The 22,473-nt window shown below is 41.4% G+C and overlaps 1 long non-coding RNA gene across 1 annotated transcript; it reads left to right on the forward strand.

Moving 5' to 3' along the window:
* Positions 1-1,747: 1,747 nt before the first annotated feature.
* LOC113915174 lies at positions 1,748-21,514 on the forward strand. Its single transcript, XR_003517599.2, has 3 exons — positions 1,748-1,951; positions 19,986-20,115; positions 20,468-21,514. It is a non-coding gene; the product is annotated as an uncharacterized LOC113915174 (long non-coding RNA).
* Positions 21,515-22,473: the final 959 nt, after the last annotated feature.

Consider the following 22,473-nt stretch of genomic DNA (forward strand, 5'->3'; position numbering starts at 1 on the left):
ATGTTCACGAGCATTAGGCTTCTGCCCTCCGAAGGGTTGGCCAATTCCCCTTCATTCTTCCCAACATGGTACGAGAAGTCCATTGCCCACTTCTGCTGTCACCCATGGAGGACAACCATGGATGGGTGTCAGGGATGGGAGACTCAGAGAAATGAGCTTTCTAGTTTAAAACTTCCATTTCTAAGAAAACAGAGAACAGAGGCTGCTTGCCCTTAGAGATGCTGTTTCCATTTGGAATGTGTTTTTACGAGTGAGGAAATGAAATCATTTGGTGAACTTGATGAGTACCTTAAAACCTTGCAGAACATAGTGTGTGGTCCATGTTCCTCAGGGCTACCTGTGTCCCCTAGGATGTGGCTAATGGCATTATGATGTCATTATTACTTTATTATTCCCATGTAGCGGCCAAGGGCATGCTGCCCCCAAATGTGCCACTTTGGCATATGGATTATTTTAAATGAAAGCTACTTAAGAAACAGCCAGTGTGAGCACACTCAGATCCTCCTGCATCCCCCAGAAAGCAGGAAGCGAATTGCCCATGTGAAAAATACTCTCTCTATACTGAGAAGTAAAAAGATATTTTTATCACCAGACATAGGAATTTTAAAACCCAGGAAGCTGTAGAAACAAATCTTGTTACTTTTTTTTTCTAATTTGCTACCTTAGCCCAAATTTCGCTTAGAATTCCTTACTAATGAAAGCTTCCAAACATCTATTTTCATTATCCATTTCTCACAAAGTTATTGTCTTTGTCTAAAATGTATCAAAACTGCCTGTCTTGATCATTTCTTTAGGTCTCACTTTTAATTATGGGACCTCTGTGTGCACATAATAAACCTTTGGGTTTTTCTCCTGTAAACCTGCCTCATGCAAATTTAATTTTTAGTCTATCTGGAAGACCTTGAGGGGTAGAGGAAGAATTTTTCCTTCCTTTCATCCATTTTAGAGATGAGCAAATAGAAGCAAGGAAAAACTAATTCATAGACCTAGAAGGTGACTAGTGTCTCTGATGTGGGGATAGAGATTTTATTTCCTCCGTAGAAAAATGTGGTATGCCTCTTGGCAATTCTATCACTGTTGTTTGCTAGGTAAATAATCTACAACCTGTGGAGTGCCCTATAGCAATGGTGTGCTCTCAAGCAAATATCTCTGCTTCAGGCAAAAATGTTGCCGGATACCAACTTTTACCACCAGTGGGTGAGGTCCTACTAGCAGGAATTTGGTGTTCCAACTATAGTCTGGCGGCTGGCATCAACAGTTTGGGGCAAGGAGTAATGTAGGGTTCTACTTAGGGATCACTGAAGGCACGGGGAGCATACAAAGGGCCTTCTAGCAACAAAAAAGCCAACAGACCCAGTTTACTTGTGAAATTTCATCTCACTGGGTGATTTTGCATTTACTTTAGTCATTACCAAGGTCACTTCTCTCCATGCCAGTGTCCCGGAAGGAGCAACAGAGCTCGGGTGATGAACCTACCCAAGGACACATGGTGAATGGTATATGTAAAAGTATGTAAAACTTGGGACAACAGACTGTTATTCCTGTGCTCTTTCCACTATACCCTTCAGCGCCCTACTATTGGTAGCTCAGTGGCATGAGCCACATAGAATGTCTAGATCCAGTGGATTTGGTAATATTCCCAGAATCCCAGAATCTGAGCATCCAGAGAAATGTCACCTGGTTTCATCTCCTACATTCTAGAAGGCTAGATTGAAAGCCGCAGTTACATCATAAGTATGTTCCTGAGCCCGCAGTTAGAGGTGTGAGCTCTACATGATGCGGCTTTGGATGTCCAGCCAGCAGACTTTTTTGAGTCCAGCTGTGAGCCAGACACTGCCATGAATTACAGAGTCCAATACAATGAGATCCTCTGGGCAGCAGTCCTACAGGAGCTTAAGATCAAAGAGACTAAGTCATCAGCTCCTGGAAAACATCAAGGAAGACACAGGAAGTAAACATGGGGAAAGAGAGTTGAGAGGGAAGTGTGGGGGGTCTTGAAGATCAGGCCAGGCGGGCTTGACTTGGCTCAGGAGACAATGGGGCGGTGGAGGGGGCAGGTGCTGGAGTTTCCTAAGTGGATTTTTGACATGTATGGAGTTCTGCTTTGGGAAAAGGAGCTTGGCCTGGTGGCCAGATTTGGGGGCTGAAATTTACTGTGTCAATTTTGCATAAATTTTACCTTTCTTAGAAAATAGCTATAAAAATATAGTAACGATAATTGAGCAGGGGATGGAGGATGGCATAATACTGATAATTGTAGGAACTGAGTGATAGGTACAAGAAGTTCATTATACTTTTCTGTTTATTTTGTACATGTTTGAGATTTTCCTATAATAAAGTGTTAAGAATCAATAATGATCCTGGATCAGGGCAGTGGGAGGAGAAAAGCCAGGACACTTGAAAGAGACTTTAGAGGTGAACTTGAAGTCTCTGGTCAACTATTTGGATGAAGGGGTAGTTTTCAAAGGCAAATGTTAAAAAGTGACGTAAGGTTTTGGTGACAGAGCCTTTAACAAAATGAGAAACAGATTTCAGAGGGAGTGGTAGGTTCAGGGTGAGAATATACTGATTCTGAAATGCTGATGGGATGAGCAGATGCAGATAAAGCAGAAAGACGGAAGGGAAGAAGAATGGCATCCTGCCTTGAATGTCCTGTAGAATCGAGGGACACTTCAGTTATTGCAATGAATTGTCCCACAGGCCTGTACATCACTAAGCTAACCACAAGTAGCAGATGACTCAAAAGTCCCCATAAGTATCTACATTGGATGCTTATAGTGTGCCAAGCCCTGTATCCCACTGAAGCTATATACAGCCTTGTGAGAGAGACATGTGAATAGATATAAATTCAATATAACATGGTTAATCTAATGATAAAGGTATGAAAATCATGCTAGAGAAGCCCAGAGTAGGGGCTCTTGACCCAGCCCAGTTGAGAGATAAAGGACAGATTAAAGCACTGTTATTCTTGAAGAAGACCCCTAAGCTCAGATGGAGGTCATGGCCAGTTGGTACTTCTGGAATTTGCAAACTTCCTGGATACTTAGGAAGCACAATGCTGAGAGCCTTATACTTCCAGATAACAGACCACTTGGGCAAGAATTCATACAATCATAGAATTCTAGAGGTGAAATGGACCCTGAATTAAATTCAAAGAGTATTTATTAGGCACTTACTACATCAAAGACATTGTGCTAGATACTATAGAGGGATTCAAAAGTGAGACAAAATACAGTGCCTGACTTTAAGGAGTTCCCATGGGGATAGAGAAACCTTTGCGTACCTCCTGCACCTGCTTTTCTTCCCCTCTTTCAATGTATTGAACTCTGGCTACAAGGTACTCAAGAGTAGATAGAAGCCATTGCTCCTGAGTGTGAGCCTAATGCAATACACTATAAAATTCAACCTTGGACAAATGGCACCATTGGCTTGCTCCTATAGGAAGCCAATCTTGTCATCAATAAGACCCTTTACATAATCACTGGTTTGCGATTAACACATTTTTAAAATGCAATTAGTTATGGGCCAGAGCTACAGAAGCCTTTGAATCATAATTGGCTGATTGTTTCCTGAAAATTAATCAAAAGAACACTAATATCCAGCTGGCTCCACAAGCCTCACCACCAACACACCTCCTAATTCCTGCAGCTGCCCAAGGTTAGAGGGACTTCTTGCTGAACAGGCCTCTCTCCCCCCTCTCCATCCTTCAGTTTTTCAAAATATATATGGGATTATGTCAGTCCGTTGCTCTGTTTCCCTCAGAAGTTCCCCCATGGTCCTTGGAACAGCTTTTGGCACAGCCTGTGAAGCTGTTTGTGCCTTGGCCTCTGCTTCCTGTCCACCCTCGTGGAACCTTGCTCATTGTGTCCTGGGAACCCTGACCTTTCAGTTCATGGAATCTCAGTAGCACCTCCCGTGAGCTACCCCTTATTCATTCATCTTTTCTTTCGCCCATTCATTGATTGATTCTGTGAATATTTCATGTGACTTGATTAGGTGTCAGCTCCAGTGCTAGACAGTGGGGATTGACGTGATAAACTGGGGAGTCCAGGAGCCATAATGCTGAGAAGAAGATAGTAATCAGATTATCACACATGTACATGATTACACATTGTGAACATAAAAAGAGTTGGAGAAAGAACATTCCAGGCCAAGGAAACAGCAAGGGCAATGGTGCCAGGGGGGAGAAGAGTCTGGCAGAGTTGAGGAACTGACACCCAACAGCCTGGTGAAGGAGGAGGGGCAGGGACTGCGTTGAGGTGAGAGAAATAGCAAAGGCCAAATCAGGCACTAACTTGGAGGCTGAGGTAAAGCTTTTGAATTTTCTTCAAAAGGCAGTATTTCAAGGGGTAGGGGGGCATGACACATACCATCTATGATGTCAAAGGGTTGCTGGGGTCTACTGGATGGAGAAAGAATCCAAGGCAAGCAAACCTGGGGCCTGGGGGTCTGTTAGGCAGCTACTACAGATGCCCAGGCCAGTGAAGAAGTCAACCGGCCCAGTCTGCCTGTACCTGAGGGTTCCCTGGGGGCTGTCCTTGCAGTACTAGAAGGTCCCAGGCAAATCGGGAGAGATTGGGCCCCGCCCCCCGCCCCCCACCGACCCTCCCTCAGCCAGGACACTAAATGGAAGGGTGTGGATGGTCTAGAGATGGAGGACTTTTGTTGATGGACTGGACAAAAGGCTAAAGCAGAAGGAAGACTCTCAAGTTCAGGCTTTTGCAACCAGGTGGTAGAGCCTTCTGTTGAGAAGGAAAAGACTGTCTCATTTCTCTGCCTCAGGCTTTTCTGGGCAGAAAGCAAGCTGACCAAGAAGAAAGAGGGAAAGAATTCACCGTGTAATAACTTCCAGGATTTTAGGCAAATGAATGTCTTGCACTAGGGCCAATGTCATGGTCAACCAGGAGTTTCCTTTGTGTCTTGTTTTCAAGGAGGTCAAAGTAGTGTATAAACTTGACGATGATCTTCATAAAATCCCCACCAATTAAAAGAGAGGTGAGGGGACAGACAGAAGGAGATCACATGATCATCGTGATGGTTGGTAAAGCCAATGCCTCATTATGCTCACAGAATAAGTGAAAGCCAATGAGAATGCATCACCTGGCAGGGAGCTGACTCCTCCCAGATGAGAGGGCTACGTGAAGCGATGAGCAAAGACTTTGGGCTTCAGTCTTACCTCAGTCACTTGCCAGCAACATGACCTTGGCCAAGTTACCTAACCCTGTGAGCCTCTAGTTCCTTGCCTTTGAAAGGAGGATAGAACCTACCTTACAAGGTTCTGATGAGAACCAGAGAGAAAGTATGCACCCACCACTGTGTAACAGGCTTTCAGTAAGGATACCTGCCTTTGCCTCTCTGCCTTCCTCTTCATCTGCACAAGGACGATCTCCATTACACCTGCCTTAGAGGATCGCTGTGGGCATCAAGTGAGATGATCTATGCTCAGGGCCAACCATGGCTCCTGGCGCACGGATGGAACTAAATCATCATTGATTACTCACTATTATTAATCATAGGAGAAGCTGCTACTGGCTCTCCCCACCCTCCCATTCACTTCCACTCGTGACAATTCGATGGGGGTGTGGATCAAGGGACCCCTCACCTTGCACACAAGTCAGGTTGCAAGGGTAGCATGTAGGGTGAAAGTCACAGTTATTCAAAATTTCCCCTGAAAATACCTTTGAGTCCCCACAAAGTACTGTGTACTTGGTTTTATACACAAGTCAATATCTATGTATAAATATATTATGCATTCAGCAATTTACAGTACCTAATAGAAGTTCTAAATGCAAATTTTGCTTTTACAGTGTTGCACAGGATTTTAACACTTTTGCCAAGCATACGTAGTTGAATGCCTCTGGGTTAAATCATGTGTGATGTGATTCCGCTGTGATTAGCAAGAGTGAGAGTTTCTTTGCAAGGCTAGTGCTTTTCTACCAAAGCTTAAAGGACAATGGATGTAGTAAACCTAAAGAGACGATAGATGTAGTATTCCCTAATGACATCAGAGTCACAGTTAAAAATGTAAATAAGCAAATCATTCAGCTAACTAAATACAAAAAATTGCTGTGTTCATCGGCATTTATTGAGCAACATGTATTGATTGATAATAAATCAACATGTACTATATGCTAGACACTGTGCTAAATGCTTTTTCTATATTTGCAAGAAGCAGCATAGCCCAATGGTTAATGCTCTTGAATTAATTGCTCAGGTTCCAATCCTGACTCCACTGTTTACTAGCTGTGTGACCTTGAGCTTATCCTATCTGAACTTCAATTTTCTCATCTGCATATGGAAATAATAACAGTGTCTGACTCGTTGGGTTAATATAATGGATTAGTACTAAGTGCAAAGTGCCTTGAATGATGTTTAGTCTATACGAGGCACTCAAATATTATCTTTCATTATCATTACTTCATCTGTACACAAAAACCATGAGGTAGAAACTATTCCTCTCACTATTTTATAGACAAGGGCGTTAGGACAGAAGGCTTACATAATAATGTTTATTTATAAATTATATAAATATAAACGTAGTTATTATGAACCCAAGACATTCTCAGTACTTCACCTAGGTTCCCTCACTTAATCCTTACAGCAACCCCATGATGTTGGTGCTGTATTAATCCCCCTTTTCAGATGAAGACACCAAAGCTTGGAGGGACCACCGATGAAGTCTGAGGAATTAATCTGGACAAAAGCCCACCTGAATTTCCAAACCAGGAGCCAGAACCAGTGCTTCTTCCATAAATAACCTTTTCCAGTTCATCTCCATTCTGGGTCAAAGTAGATCATCTTCCTTTAAATCTGTTCTGTCTCTTTACCTCTATTGTTCCTTGCCTAACTGTTGTGTGGTATGGTGAAATCAGTGGCTTATTCATTCCCTCCCTCAGCAAGTTCATTGAGAGCCTGCTGTGCTAGCTACTAGGGACGGTGCAATCTAAGCTCCACTCCCTGTCTATACCTGCACTAGCACATGAAGAGACCAGGAGAGAAACAATTTCCCATGTAACATTTGTCCACGTGCATAATCTCTTGAGCTGCCTTCTGGGAGATGGTCCCCTGGTAATCATGACTCAGCCTCCAAAACGTTGACCATGTGAGCTCTTCCTAACAGCTAATTGATCTAACTGGCTCTGATTAGCTCTCCAACCAAGAGAAGACTGTCCAACCAAGATAGGGCATTTTCAACAAGGGAAAACACAAATAAGCAATGATGCGTTAGAACTTGTGGTAGAGGCTTAATCATTTGATTTTTCTCTACTTCTGCAGAATGATTTTTAAATATCTTCAGGTTAAACTGGTTCGCCTGAGTTCTGATTTATGTCCGTGCCTCAAGGTTATTGACTAACAAACAGGTCAAGGCAGCAGTACTGAATTCTGGTCAACCCAGAAGTGTCAGGAAAATATCTGAATTTTTATATAAGTGTTCTTAATATTTTCCCCAAATCTATATGTTGTGGTCATCAGAGCACTGAACCAGAAGCTTGAAGAGTCCAACTGAGATCATGCTTTGCCTTGAAAACTCATGTGACCTTAAGCAGGCCATTCACCACCAGCAGTCTGGTCTTTTCTCATTAGAGTCAGTTCTCTGTTGAGTCCCCTTCAAGACTGATACTCTTTGTGATTCTTGAATTGGATTTCTAAGAATGTCCTGGTGTTCCAGACACCCCCCGACCCATCGGGCTTGACTTTGTATGTTGCTGACAGAACTAACCCTCCATGTCCCCATAGATAGGAAGAGAGATAAGGAAAGTACTCTGAAGCTAGAAAAACTGCACATGAGCTCCTCACTGGTTGGTAAGGAAGGAGTTGTTTGTGCATATTGGGTTATAATGATGGCTGTATTTATTTTCCTCATCATAAAATATTCAAGGAATACCTTTGAGTCCAAACAAGTCAAAAATGGAAGGCATTTTTTAACTTTGGCAACCCAACACACCGTTTGGTCCCAAAGAAGGTGTGTACTTTCATATGACCCAGGTGTGAGATTAGCCAGACAGCTGGGGTTATTTCTATCAGCTTCTTCTTCCTTACCTCCTCCATTCTTCCAAACCTTATCAGCATCCACAAGGGCATGGCAAAGATGTTTAGGTATTTTGTTAGCTAGGATTCCAAGAACTGCACCAAGCTTCTACCAGGACGATTTAGGTTTTCAGAGCCAAACCAACAGGATATAACTTGTTCTTTTCCCACTCCACCAAAAGAATAAAAGAAAAATTGCCAACTATGGTTTGCATATGACCACAGTCATGCCAAAGAGAAGAGACATAATGGAAAGGAGAAGACAATAAACCTGAAGCTGCCATGTCTACCCGTACAGCGTGCGTGCGCATGCGCGTGCATGCACCCTTCCCCCGCTTCCTCTCTCTCTCCCTCTCTCCCGCCCCCACTCTCTCTCTCCTGCCTCCATTAGAATTTCCCACAGATGAGGCCTAAAAGCATAGGAGATAATCTAATTCAGTGCCATTAGATTCTGAAAAAGGACATCTCTCAATTTCTGCCCAAGAAAACAAGAAATCTCTCCTCCTCAACTCTCTCTGTCTCATGCCAAATAAAAGTCATCCTTCTTCCCAAAGTTTAAACTCTAGTCTCAAGCTTGTTTGTGATGATGATAACAGTTTGTAAATTTGTATTTCAAGTGGGTTATTCATGAGTAGGTAAAAACAAAATGATGAACTGAGTGTTCTGCTTCCAAATGACATTGAGCACCTTGGTCCATGGGGGTCTTATGATCTAAGTTATACAGAGTATAGCAATTAAATGGAATTCAGATTATAAACATTAATCTTCTATTGCTTTTTTCCCACATAAATATAGGGTTCTTAAAAAGATTAAAACAGTGACTATTGGCTATAAATAAATGTCAACAGAAAAACCATTAAAAAGTATACCCATGATGTCAGTTTTTTTTTCATAAGAAATATTAACTTGGGGATAGGAAGCAGTGTTATCTGCCTGAAAGACCACAATATTCCAAACCTTGGTATGAGGCCAGCTCTGCAAAAAGCAGTTGTGTGACCTCAGTTAAAATATAATTTCTTTGGGCTTTCTTTGCCCTTTATTCATTTGTAAATAAAAGATGTGGGCTGGATAGTTTCCAAACTTACTTGAAAAATCTAAATTATGATAGCTCTATTTTAATATAATGCCTTCCTCATTGCCTTTTGCCCTGAGTAATTGTCACTAGAACTAATCCTGACCTATCCCAGACATTGATTAAGATTCTTTCTCGCTAACTCATCCTTTGGGGTATACTATCAATAGGAAAAACTTGAGGAGTTCAGGCCAGGTTAATATGAAAAGCCCTTCCTAATGACATCCTCTCAAGATCAGAGAGCTTTTCACAGTTTCTGCGGAGGGCGCCTTTGTTTAAGTAATCATCCCTGCATCTGTCTTGGTGAGCTGATAGTGAACCGTGTAGGGAGGAATTTCAGGCCCCCTTCGTCCCCTGATCTGCAGGGTTACAAGGGAGAGAGAGAGAGAGACTGTCAACCATCCAGAGATACAGAGAAAGCAGTAGACACATAGGAGATATTGATCTGCCTTGCAAAACTCGATGACAAGTTTTCCAATCCTAAGTGGCAACTTTCTACTCCTTTTTAATAAAGAACTATTATCAGCTCTCCAACATGTCTTCACCTGGCAGCTGCTGGCCAGGTATTAAATGAACCAAATATACTGCGTGTCTCTCAGAATCTATTTTTCATCTACAAGCTTTAAAAGCCCTATGAATAAGAGAATATTTCTCAGAAGCTGCTCTCAGCAGGAATTTGCTGTATCCGTGGCAATATATTTTAATATGATAAACAACTTCTTTTTCCTAATGTTGTAAGTAATTTATGCTCATTATAGAAAAATTTTAAAATACAAAAAAGTATGGAGAAGGAAAATTAAAATTATATGTACCCAGAATTCTGGTTTTGTTTTGTTTTTTCTGAACAATTTGGTGTGGGTGCATGCACATCTGTGTATTTGTTATGTATATTTTTACATCTATTGTTATAGTTGAGATCATGCTGGGGCTGTAGTTCTCAGTGATTCAGTGATGACACATCCATCCATCTCCTTTAGAACACCACATCAAGCAAGGCTTGTTACTGCCACGTTAGCGCTGAGAGTGTAAGGAGCATTGTCCGGGGTTAGCCGTCCCTGGGGAATTTCCTTGTACCAGGTGCTTTGTAAGCTCACAGATTTCATGGCAGCCGCTATAGGGAATTCTACTTGCTACAAGTCACAATTTCCCATGCTTCCAGAACAGATCTGATGCTACCTACACCCCTTCAAGGACACATTCCTAAACAAGACTACCTTTATATTTGTTTAGTCCAACTCTGCTTTTGCAAGTGCTTTCAAATCTTTATTGAAATAGGTTCTTGACAACTTTGCAGGTACAGTGGTATTGGAACATCTCTTGTTTAGCTGGTCAGGAAGGTTTTCCCACCCTTCTACTCAATGTGTACTCAAAATTATAGGGGACTCTATATCACATGAAATAGTAATTAATCCTGGCTTTGAAGCAGGCGTGGGGAAGGTCTATGTCTTTGCTGAATTGCTATTCCATGAATCCTTATTACAAACTGCTGGAGGACATCCTTGGTGCCTGCTAGGTGTTGGCTCTCACCTTGGCATCCAGCACCATACCTCAAAAAGGATGGTTGAATTGATAATAATGTAATCACCAAGAAAAGAACTGCTATTTCTTTTTAAGATTTTATTTATTTATTTATTTGACAGAGAGACAGACAGAAGAGCACAAGCAGAGGGAGTGGCAGAGGGAGAGGGAGAAGCAGGCTCTGCACCGAGCAGGAAGCCCAGAGCAGGACTTGATCCCACGACCCTGGGATCATGACCTGAGCCAAAGGCAGACGCTTAACTGACTGAGCCACCCAGGCGCCCAAGAACTGCTAATTTTTATCACCAAATATCCCACAGCCACTCTTTGTTTCTGTCTTGGGAAACAGCCTCAAGGCAGGTAGAAGGAACAATGTAACAGGGGATGAGTGAAGAAGGCCTAGAGACAAGAGCACTTGCCCTCGGATCACAGCAGGGGCTAGGGTTAGAATGCAGACTTGGGGTAAGTCACCAAGTCCCTTGCTCCATTCAACCCTTTGGGACCATCGTGAAGAGTTCTGCTCCCTTCTCTCTTTTGTTTATGAAACTTTTGCATTTGGTTATTTCATTAATTTCAGAAGCATTTATTGAGAACACAATATATATATTGTGTTATATATATGTGTGTTATATACACACATCTAATATGTGTACAGTATAGTAAAAATAGCTCGCATAGTCTAGAGCTTTGACATATATACTATATAAGTTGGGTAGAACTGAATTCAAACCTCAGCTCTACTTCTTAATAATTCATTGCTTTAGGCAAAAGAATTGGTCTCTCTGTGCATCAGTTTCTTCATCTATAAAATGGGAACAGCAGCAGAATGTATTATTTGTTATCATCATTATTTTTATTATTGTAGCTTGGGCTAGATACCATGAGCGGTACAAAAAAATGTGACCATCAGTCCAAGAACATTAGACGCCTTCTGAACTGAGAAAAATTAAATGCCAAATAAGCTGGCATGTGGTCTGTGAATTCAGAGAAGGGAAGAGTCACTAAGAGCTAGGGTGATCCAAGAAAGTTTCATGGAGAATAAAGGACTTCAACTGTGTTATAGAAAAGAATGTACCATGAGCACAGGGGAAGATTTGGTGAAGAAAATTGTGCATGGAGGATGTAAGAGTAGATATTGCAAGGAGTAAGTTTGAAGCCAGGCTAAGGAAGGGTTGACTACCTAACCAATAATTTTTAGATTTCTTCTGTAGGCACATAATCTAGAAGCAGGACATCCTATGAGATAGGTCAGGGGTCCATATCTGGCTTCTTCTGATTAGTCCCAAGGTGGCAGTAGGGACAAAAATTAGGGAAGCTGTCAGTAATTAATCAAGTCTTGGCTATTTGGGGCCAATTGTCACAGAAGTTACTGTTCAGCTTCCTGGATTGTCATCAGAGATAGCGATCTGGGTTCCTGCAAGTCTGACTTACAGCAGGCTAGCTTCCTGGTTTGTTTATTGTAGATAAGGGGGTTGGTTTACTGGGCAGGTTGCTGCAGCTTGTGAGCCAAAATTCTATTTTTATATATGGTCTGGCTCTTGTCCATTTGTATATTCAGTCTCCATCTAGCAGAGAAATACCCTAAAAGAGGTTGTGGAGACAGGAGCAAAACAAAAGAGATTAGAGCATGATAAGGGTGATGAGAGCTGAGTGGGGAAACCTGCTTTAGATGAGGTAGTCAGGGAAAGCATCTCCGAGGAGGTGACAACTATGCAGAGATCTCAAAGATGAGAAAGGGCTAGCTATTTGAGGGGCAGATGGAAGAGCATTCCAGGCAAAAGGCAGAGAAAATACTCTGCGCCAAAAAGAGCATAGGATGTTCAAAGACACGAGTAAAAATCGGTGCAACTGGATAGGAGTAAGTACGGGGGAGGGCATGAGATGAGGTTTGAGAAGTAGGCAAGATTCAGGGGGGACAGAACCGTGAATGCCGTAGGGGAGAATAGATTCTGTGGGTGTAGGGAGCTTAAGTGCGAGAAAATTAAGGAAGGTGTGCAGTAGTCCAGGTGAAGGATGGTGGTGCAGTGGTCTGGATTAGGGTGGTGGGAAATAGAGATGAAGAGAAGGGGTCAGTTCCTTGAGATGTCCTGAAGAAACAACAAAGAGGACTTGCTTATGACCTGAAGAAGATGGAAGCAGTGAGGGGTGGGGATGAAGGGAGGAAACAGAATTCCAATGATCATGGCATTTACTGAAATGGGAATACTTGATAAAGAGGAAAATAGGTTTTGTTGGGGGGGGGGAACTGATCCCAAAGTTATTGGTCATTTCAGCTGAAAAACAAATCAACAAAAAATGTAATTGCTTGACATTGAGTGGTACAATGACCTGACCTATTGGCTGCCCTTGAAGTATCCCATATCATCATACACAAGGTGTGGTCCTTTCCTGCTTATAGTCTAGTGGAGATGAAGAGAAGTAGCCAGGCTCAGGTGAGCTAGTAGTCAGTAAGAATGAAAACTCTCTCAGCTCTTGACCTTGCTTTCTAATTCATGGACAGAACTAAAGCCATCAGAAGAAAACTACCGGATTCCCACCACAGCATCTGCCAACTGCTGGTGTCTAGACCCATGTCTTGTGCCCTCTGTCCCGTTACCACTGGAGAGTTGTCCATGCTCCAGTCTGAAGCCAGTTCCTCCGCTGTGCTCCCCATCTCATCTTTTCTCACCAATTCAGGAATATTGGTCCAGTAATTCGCTTCTCTCGTTACTGGGCTAGTCTCATCAACAGACAAACCCACTGCTCTTGCTTTCATCATCAACAAATAATTGCAAAACCAATTTTAAAATCTTTGTTTCACCTTGACTCTATGTCCAATGTCCAGTTCATTGCTCTTATTTTCAGGAAAACTTCTTAAGATAGTTGTCTCTTTTTGGTGTTTACAATTCCACTCACCATTTCCTTTATTTTTCCTGTGCTCACATGTATTGAGATATAATTTACATACTGTAAAATGTATCCTTTTTAGGTGCACATTTTTATGAGTTTTGACAGTGCATATAGTCATGTAGCCACCACCAGAGTCAAAAATATATAACATACCCATTGCCTCAAAAAGTTCCTCTGTGCCCCTGTCTGATCAGTCTTTCTCTCCATTCCCCTTTAGTGACCACTGATCTGATATTTGTCTCTATGGTTTTGCCTTTTCCAGCATGTCATATAAGTGAATTTCTGCAGTCCTACAACCTTCAACCTTTTTTTTTTTTGGTATGGTGTTCTCCACAATGATTTTGAGATTCATCCGTGTTGTTGCATGTAACATCAGCTTGTTCCTTTATATTGCTGGGTAGTATTCAAGTGTATGGATGTGCCACAATTTGTTTATCCATTAGCCAGTTAATAGACATTTGGTTTGGGCAATTATGAATAAAGCTTACACAAACATTTACATTTGCAGGTCTTTGCAAACATTCCTTCTTGTCTGTGGCTTGCATTTTTATATGTTTAACACTATCTTTTCAAAGAGAAAAAAATTTTAATTTGGATGAAGCCCAATTTATCCATTTTTTATAGTTTGTGTTTTTTGTCATATCTAAGAAATCTTTGTGTAACTCAGCATCACGAGGTTCTCATGCTTTCTTCTAAAAATGTTATAGCTTTAAGTCTGACTTTTATCTATGATCCACTCAAAATAATTTTTTGTGTATAGAACAAGGTAAAGTGGAAGTTCAAAGTTTTCGTATATGGCTGCCCAACAGTTCCTGCAGTGTATATTTGAGAAGGCTATTCTTTCTGCACAGATTACTTTGGCATCTTTGTCAAAAATCGATTTTGCATGGGTATATGAGTCTATTGCTGGACCCTCTATTCTGTTCTTTTTCCCATATATCTGTCTTTGCTGGGAACAAATTGTTTTAATTACTGTAGCTTAATAGAAAGCCTTAAAATTAAGTAATGTGTGTCCTCCAGTTTTGTTCTTTTCTTTAAAATTGTTTCAGCAATTCTATGTCCTTTGCTACTTAATATACAATTTAGAATCAGATTGTCTTTTTATATAAAAATAGCCTGCTGGGATTCTGATTGGGATTACATTGAATCTTGTAGATCAAATTAAAGAGAATTGCTATTGTAATCATAATGAGACTTCCAATTCATGAGCATGATTAAGGCTCTGCATTTATTTAAGATCTCATTTAATTTCTCTCAGAAATGTTTTGTAATTTGCAGTATACAAATCTTGCACATATTTTGTTCGATACAGTTCTAAGTATCTCGTGTTTGTTGATGTTACCATAAATAGGATTGTGCTTCCATTTCAATTTTCAGTTGTTCTTTGCTGGTACTTAAAAATAAAATTGAGTTTTATATGTTGATCTTGTATCTTACGACCTTGTTAAACTTACTCGTCAGTTTTACTGGCTTTTTTGGTTAGATTCCTTATGCTTTTCTACATCCATAATCATGTTGTCTGCAAACAAAGATAGCTTTATTTCTTTCTTTCCAATCGGTATGCCTTTTATATATGTTTTATTGCCTTATTTCACTGCCTCAGACTACTAGTAAAATGTTAAGTAAAAGAAGTGAGAGTAAACATCCTTGCCTTGGTTCTATATCTATTAAAAATTTTGAGGGGCGCCTGAGTGGCTCAGTTGGTTAAGCGACTGCCTTCGGCTCAGGTCATGATCCTGGAGTCCCGGGATCGAGTCCCACATCGGGCTCCCTGCTCAGCAGGGAGTCTGCTTCTCCCTCTGACCCTCTTCCCTCTCATGCTCTCTATCTCTCATTCTCTCTCTCTCAAATAAATAAATAAATAAATCTTTAAAAATAAATAAATAAATAAAAATTTTGAATTATTTTTGAAAAGCCTTCCCCTCCCTCCCCCCAAGTTCCATGCTCAGATGGTTTTCCTGGTGAAATCTACCCAATATTTAAGGAAGAAATGAAACCAATTTTACACAAACCCTTAATCATTGAAAATTAAGTATGATGCTGTCTCTAGGTACTCAGTAGTTGAAGAAGTTTCCTTTTCTTAGTTTGCTGAGCCTTTTACAAATAATTTTATTACATTATTTTTCTACATCAATTGAGATGATCATATGATTTCTTATTTTTAGTTTGTTAATTGATTAGTTGATTCAAAAAAGAGACTGTTGAACCAAACTTGCATATCTGAGATAAATCTAACTTGCTAATGATGTATTTATTATCTTTTTATATATTCTGGATAAGACTTGCTAAAATTTTGTTGAGGATTTTTGTGTTCCTTTGATCTGTAATTTTCTTTTCTTACAATTTTTTTTCTTCCTGGTTTCAGTTATCTGGGTAATTCTGGCCTTCATAAATGACTTCAGGTGTGTTCTATTTTCTGAAAACATTCGTAAAAAAAAATTGGTTTAATTTCTTCCTTAAATGTTTAGGAGATTTTACCAATAAAACCATCTGATCTTGGAGTCTCTTTGGGAAAGGTTTTAACGATGAATTCAGATTCTTTTAGGTATAGCCCTATGCAGATTAGTGTTTCTTCTTAAGTAATCTATGGTAGATTATATCTTTTGAGGAATTTATCCATTTCATCCAACTTAGAGAAAATCAACAAACTCAAAAGTTTTTTTTTTTTGAAAAGATGAACAAAACTGACAGATCTCTAGCTGCAATGATCAAGAAGAAAAATGAGGAAAGACTCAAATTATTAAAGTCAGGAATGAGAGAGGAGTTCCAGAAGAGCCAGGACAATCTTATAAAAGGTTGTACAAAAAGGTTATACAATACACAGGCTGCCCAATTTCCAAACTTACTAGAAACTACAGTAATCAAGCCATGTGATACTGGCATAAAGATAGATGTATAAATCAATGGAATAGAATTGAGGGTCCAGAAATAGAACTTCACATTTACAGTCAGTTGATTTTCAACAAGGGTGAAGACAAATCAATTAAGAAAGAATAGTCTTTTCAACAAATATTCCTAGAACAACTGGATATCCACTTGCCAAAGATTGAAAAATCAATGGTCCAAATGGATCCTTACCTTTTACCCTACACAAAAATCAGCTGAAATTGGATCATAGATCTAAACATACAAAGTCTGAACCATAGACCTCAAAAACTATACAACACTTAGATAAAAATATAGGAGTAAATCTTCATGAACTTGGGTTAAATGATAGTTATTTAAAATAACACCAAAAGCACAAGCAACAACAACAAAACAGATAAATTGGACTTAATCCCAACTAAAAACTTTTGTGCTTCATAGGCCACTGCCAAGAAAGTGAAAAGACAACCCACAGAAGGAGAGAAAATATTTACAAAACAAAAGCTGACAAGGGACATGTACCTGAATATATAAAGAACTCTTACAACTCAGCAATAAAAAGACAAATAACCCAATTAAGAAATGGACAAAGAGTTTGAATAGACATTTCTATAAAGAAGATATTCCAATAGCCAATAAACACATGAAAAGATGCTCAACATCATTAGTCATTAGGGAAGTTCAAATAGAAACTGCAATGAGAAGCTCCTCACATCCACTAGGATTGTTATAATCAAAGGGATAAATAGTAATACGTGTTGGTGGGGGTGTAGAGATATTGGAATCCACATACATTACTGGTAGGAACATAAAACGATGCACTCACTGTGGAAAACAGTTTGGCGCTTCCTCAACAGGTTAAACATAGAGTTACTGTATGACCCCACCATATGATACTCGAAGGTCCATACCCAAGAGAATTGAAAACATATGTCCAAACAAAAACTTGTACACAAATACTCATATCAGCATTTTTCATAGCCTAAAGTGGAAACAACCCAAATGTCCATTAACAGATGAATGGATAAACAAAATATGGTATAGCCATACACTGGAATATGGTTCAACAATAAGAAGGAAGAAAGTACTGATGCATGCTACAACTTGGATGAACCTTGAAAACATCATGTTAAGTGAAGAAGCCAGTCACAAAAGACCACATTTGGCCACATTTGGTATGATTCTGTTTATATGAAATATCCAGAATAGGTAAACTATAGAGGCATAAAATAGATTAGTGGTTGCCAGGGTAGGAACAGACTGACTACTAATGGGTCCAGGGTTTCTTTTAATGGAAATGATCTAAAATTAGATTACAGTGATGGTTACACAGCTCTTTGAATGGACTAAAACCCACTACACTTTAGATGGGTAAATTACATATTATAGTATGTGAATATCTAAATAAAGCAGTTAAAAAAATCATTCTAGACTTCTTTCTCCTTTCCTTCCTTCCTTCCTCCTTCCTTCCTTCCTTCCTTCCTTCCTTCCTTCCTTCCTTCCTTCCTTCCTTCCTTCCTCCCTCCCCTCCTCCCTCCCTTCCTTCCTTTCCTTCTTTCCTTCCTTCTTTCCTTACTTTCCTTCCTTCCTTCCTTTCCTTCCTCCTTCCTTCCTTCCTTCCTTCCTCCCTTCCTCCCTTCCCTTCCTTTCCTTCCTTCCTCCCTTCCTCCCTTCCTTTCCTTCCTCTCTTCCTCCCTTCCTCCCTCCCCTCCTCCCTCCCTTCCTTCCTTCCCTTGCTTTCCTTCCTTCCTTTCCTTCCTTTCCTTCCTCCCTTCCTCCCTTCCTTCCCTTCCTTTCCTTCCTTCCTTTCCTTCCTTCCTTTCCTTCCTTCCTTTCCTTCCCTTCCTTCCTCCCTTCCTCCCTTCCTTCCTTCCTTTCCTTCCTTCCTTCCCTTCCTCCCTTCCTCCCTTCCTTTCCTTCCTTCCTCTCTTCCTCCCTTCCTCCCTCCCTTCCTTCCTTCCTTCCTTCCTTTCTTTCTTCTTTCTTCCTCCCTTTCTTCCTTCATTTCTTTCCTTCCTTCCTTCCTTCCTTCCCTTCCTTCCTTCCTTCCTTCCTTTATTTCCTTCCTTCCCTCCTTCCTTCCTTCCTTTCCTTCCTTTCTTCTTTCTTTCTTTCTTCTTTCTTTCGCAATCCATGTCCAGAGTATAAGGAAATCCCACTGACTCACGTACCTTCAAAATACAACCTGAATCCAACTACCTCCTGCCTCGTCCACCTGTCCTGCCTGGTCTAAGCCACATCGTCTCTCACGAGCTTCTGCAGTAGCCCTTAAGAGATCTCTTTGCTTTATCCTTGTGCTCCTACAATCTCGACACAATAGGCAGCATGATCCTTTTAAAATCTAGGTCAGATCATGGCCCTCCTCTGCTCAAAGCCATGCAGTGATTAACCAGATCCAGCAGGGGGAAAACTATAGGTCCAACTGACCTAGTCCTTTGACACCTAAACTGTAAGAGAGAGAAAAGGAGGAGGAGGACCGGCGGGCTCCAAGCGACCTAAGACACACATTAGGATTAAACTCTTGCGACCGGGGATGAGATGCAAACATAGAGAAACCCAGCAAGTGATCAACAGAAAAGTCAGGAGGGTGGTTATATTTGTGCAGAGGCAGGGAATGCTGATTGGGACTGAGCCTGGGGAAGCGCTTCTGAGGGAACTGGTGAAGGCCCTTCTTGACCTGGAAGGTCGTTAAGAGTACAGACCTCATAATAATTCACCAAGCTATACGTTTGTTTTGTGTGGGATGCTGTGTCTTTTATTTTACAACCAAAAGGTTAAGAACACAAACCCCGCCATGGTTTTGCATATCCATTGGTGAAAAGCCAAAGTCTTAAAATAGTTCACAAGGCCACACAGGACCTGACCCATGGCTGCCTCTTGAATCAACCCTCGCTTCCACTTTGCTCCTCTACGCTCGCCTTTCCTCACAACACTCCAGCCAGCGTCATTCCCCTGCCTTCTCTTGAACTTTCCAGGCATGTTGCTCCAGCTCTTCCCTCTGCCAACACATCCCTCTGGCTAATCCCCTCAACCCGGTCAAGTCAGCTCAGATTGTTGCAGCCTGTTTTATGCAGCCATCTGTCTCTGTAGCTTAACCCTTTCCTTTTACTGTTTTCCACAATCTCTAGCACCTTCTATTATCAGATAGGCTTCACCTATTTACTCTGCCCATCTTTGTGGTCTGCCACTCCTCTAAGACACAAGCTCCATAAGAGCTTTATCCACAGATGCATCTTACATGATAAGGTAAGGCTGAGTCAAGGCCTGAGTCACTTGACTGGTAAAGGTACACTGAGCCACTTTTAGATTTACACAGCAAAGAAGAATAAGCCAATGGAGCCAGCCTTCCATGATCCTTGTCCCCATAGACCAAAGAGGACTGTTGACTATAATGTGAGTTGTGGGATACCCCACTGCTGAGGACCTGATTCTAGACTGCCCCCAAGCAGCTTTCTATTCTACAGCTCTATTCTGAGGGGCTATGGCAGGAAGCCCTATATGTCATTAGGACCCAGGAGGTGATAAGAAATGGTCTCATGATAGGAGATAGAAAGGTGAGGCGAGATGGCCTCTGAGGAGCTCTTTGAAAGCCTCACATGCTCTTGTGTTCCAGGAGGACCACTAGGCATTCTGTCAAGACCCAGAGAAGCTGCGGTTGGAGCATGTACATGCATGGTCTCTGTGGATACATGCAAAGCCGCCCAGGCACCAGGCAGATCTGTTCTCCGGCAAGCAGGCATTCGGTAAATACTCACGGAATGAATATGTTAATAGTGGAAACCCACCCAGCTGGATTGACCTATGAGGAAAGAGAACGGGAGCTGTGAATACATCTTTCTAGTAAATTCTTCTTTTTAAAAGCAACAGTGTGGTTCAGAGTGAGGAGCATGTGCTCTGGAGTTGGACCATCCAGGTTCTAACTGCAGCTTGGCATGGGGCAGCTGGACAAGCTTGGGCAAATAGGTGCTGTAGGAGTGATTGCCACAATCTTTATTAACTCATATTTTATATTTGAATATAAGATTTTACATTTGGAAAGATTCCTTGATGCCTTTGCTTTCTTTCCACCCCCACCCTCTATCTCCATGCTTGCAGTGGTGCACCATATCCCTCATGAAAACGCCCGGTTTTACATTGCACTGATGATTTGACTATCGTTATGTTTGATAAGTTATGAAGATAATAGAACCACCTCGTGGAAGATGGAGAAAAGAAAAGAAAAATCACTCCTATCTAATGAGGTCAGCATCATGACTGTGGGTATTTTAATATAGCTTTTTCCAGTATTCCCCTCATATATATATTTCTTGAGGACCTAACATGTGTGCTGTTACTGATCTCCATTTCAAAAGAGAAAACAGTAACACGGAGAGGCTTTGTAGCTTGCCCAGGATCACACCTAGTCAGAGCTGGAATTGAACCTATGTAGTCAGCTGCCAGGACGTGTCGTGCTATCATGGCAAACGAACAATTTTACATTCTCAGAAGGCCGTCTTAGTCCATTCAGTTTCCTCTAACCAAATACAACAGACTGGATGGCTGCTAAAAACAGCAGAAATTTATTGCCCACCATTCTGGAAGCTGGAAGTCCAAAATCAGGGTGCCGGCATGGTTGGGTTCTGGTGAGAACTCTCTTCTGGGTTGTGGACTGCCAACTTCTCATTGTATCCTCATGTGGTGGAAAGGGAGAGCTAGCTCTCTGGGGTTTCTTCAATGAGAGCACTCATCCCATTCACGAGGGCTCTACCCTCATGACCTAAGCACCTCCTCAAGTCTCCACCTCCTGATACCATCACATTGCAGGTAGGATTTCAACCTATGAATTTGGAGCAGGGACACTGTTGGAGGAGGTCATGGAGAGGACGTGACTGCAGGTAGACCTGTGAGCTGGACCTGAGCAATCAGAGGCTTCTTACTCCCTTCCCTGTAATGTATGTTCTGCCCAACAGTCCCACACTAGGAGCTATTTCAAGGACACAGCCTTGAGATAGAGTGATGTGTTATTGAGACCATCTGAACTGTGCAAGACTGAATCCCATTAAGACTTCTGTATAAACTTTTAAGCTTCTGTCAGGTAGGTGCAGAGAGCTACTCATCTTGCAGCCACCCACGATAAGTCTCATTCGCAAGTTCCCTTGCATATTAAACCCACCACCTACCAATCTGGAGTGGTCTGCCTCTTTCTTCCATCTCTTCTTGTGCTCTGTGGACAAGAGCCAGTTTCGAATTTTACCCAGGAAACTCCTGAGGTTAGAAAACAACAGACACAAACATTCAGACTAGGGCAAAGGTAAGAATACCTTTCATGTAGAAACATGGTCGTAAGGATTGATTTTAATGTCCATCAACTGGCTATGTCATGGGTTCCTTAATCACTTCCTCTACTCTGGAATACGTATGTTGTTTTAAAACTTTCACTCTTTTAAATGAATTGAGATAAATATATCTGCACACAAAGTCTTTTCTGTGGTTAAGATTATTTCCCAGAAGTGCAGGTACAAGGTCAAAGCTAAGAACATGTACTTGGCTCTGGATCCTATCACCTGGTGGTTTTCCAAACTGGTCCACTTCCTGTCAGTAGCCAGCAGCTTCCTGACTGGGTTTGGATGTTCTTCTCCACCTGGGGCTGGGTGGGTCCCAGGAAGCTCTATTTTTACCAACCCTCCTGGTGAGATTCTAATGCTGGCCAATTGTGGGAATGCTTGACCTATCCAGGGTCTTCCTTTTCCAGGCGAACATTTTGGATTTTGTATGAGTTAACTCTTTGCCACTACCTTCAAAAACAAATTCATGAGAGTACCTCCAATTAAACAGAAGTGATTGCAAACATTAATTCATTCAACAAATTATGGGTGCTGACCTAGGTGCTGGACACACAGGGGTCTACAAAACAATGTTCCCACTCCCACAGGGGTCACGTTAGGGTGTGACTTGGCAGATAGTACACAAGAAAAGAAATAAAGGAAGAAGGTGATTTCAGAGAGTGAAATATGCTGTGGAAATACCAAAATGGAATAATGTGATCGCGGTGTGGGGACACGGGAGGCAGGTACCTTACACAGGGTGGTCAGACGTGACACTCTGTGAAAAGAATGATGTGC

This window comes from Zalophus californianus, chromosome 11 (assembly GCF_009762305.2).
Source record: "Zalophus californianus isolate mZalCal1 chromosome 11, mZalCal1.pri.v2, whole genome shotgun sequence".
In the NCBI taxonomy this organism is placed as follows: domain Eukaryota; kingdom Metazoa; phylum Chordata; class Mammalia; order Carnivora; family Otariidae; genus Zalophus; species Zalophus californianus.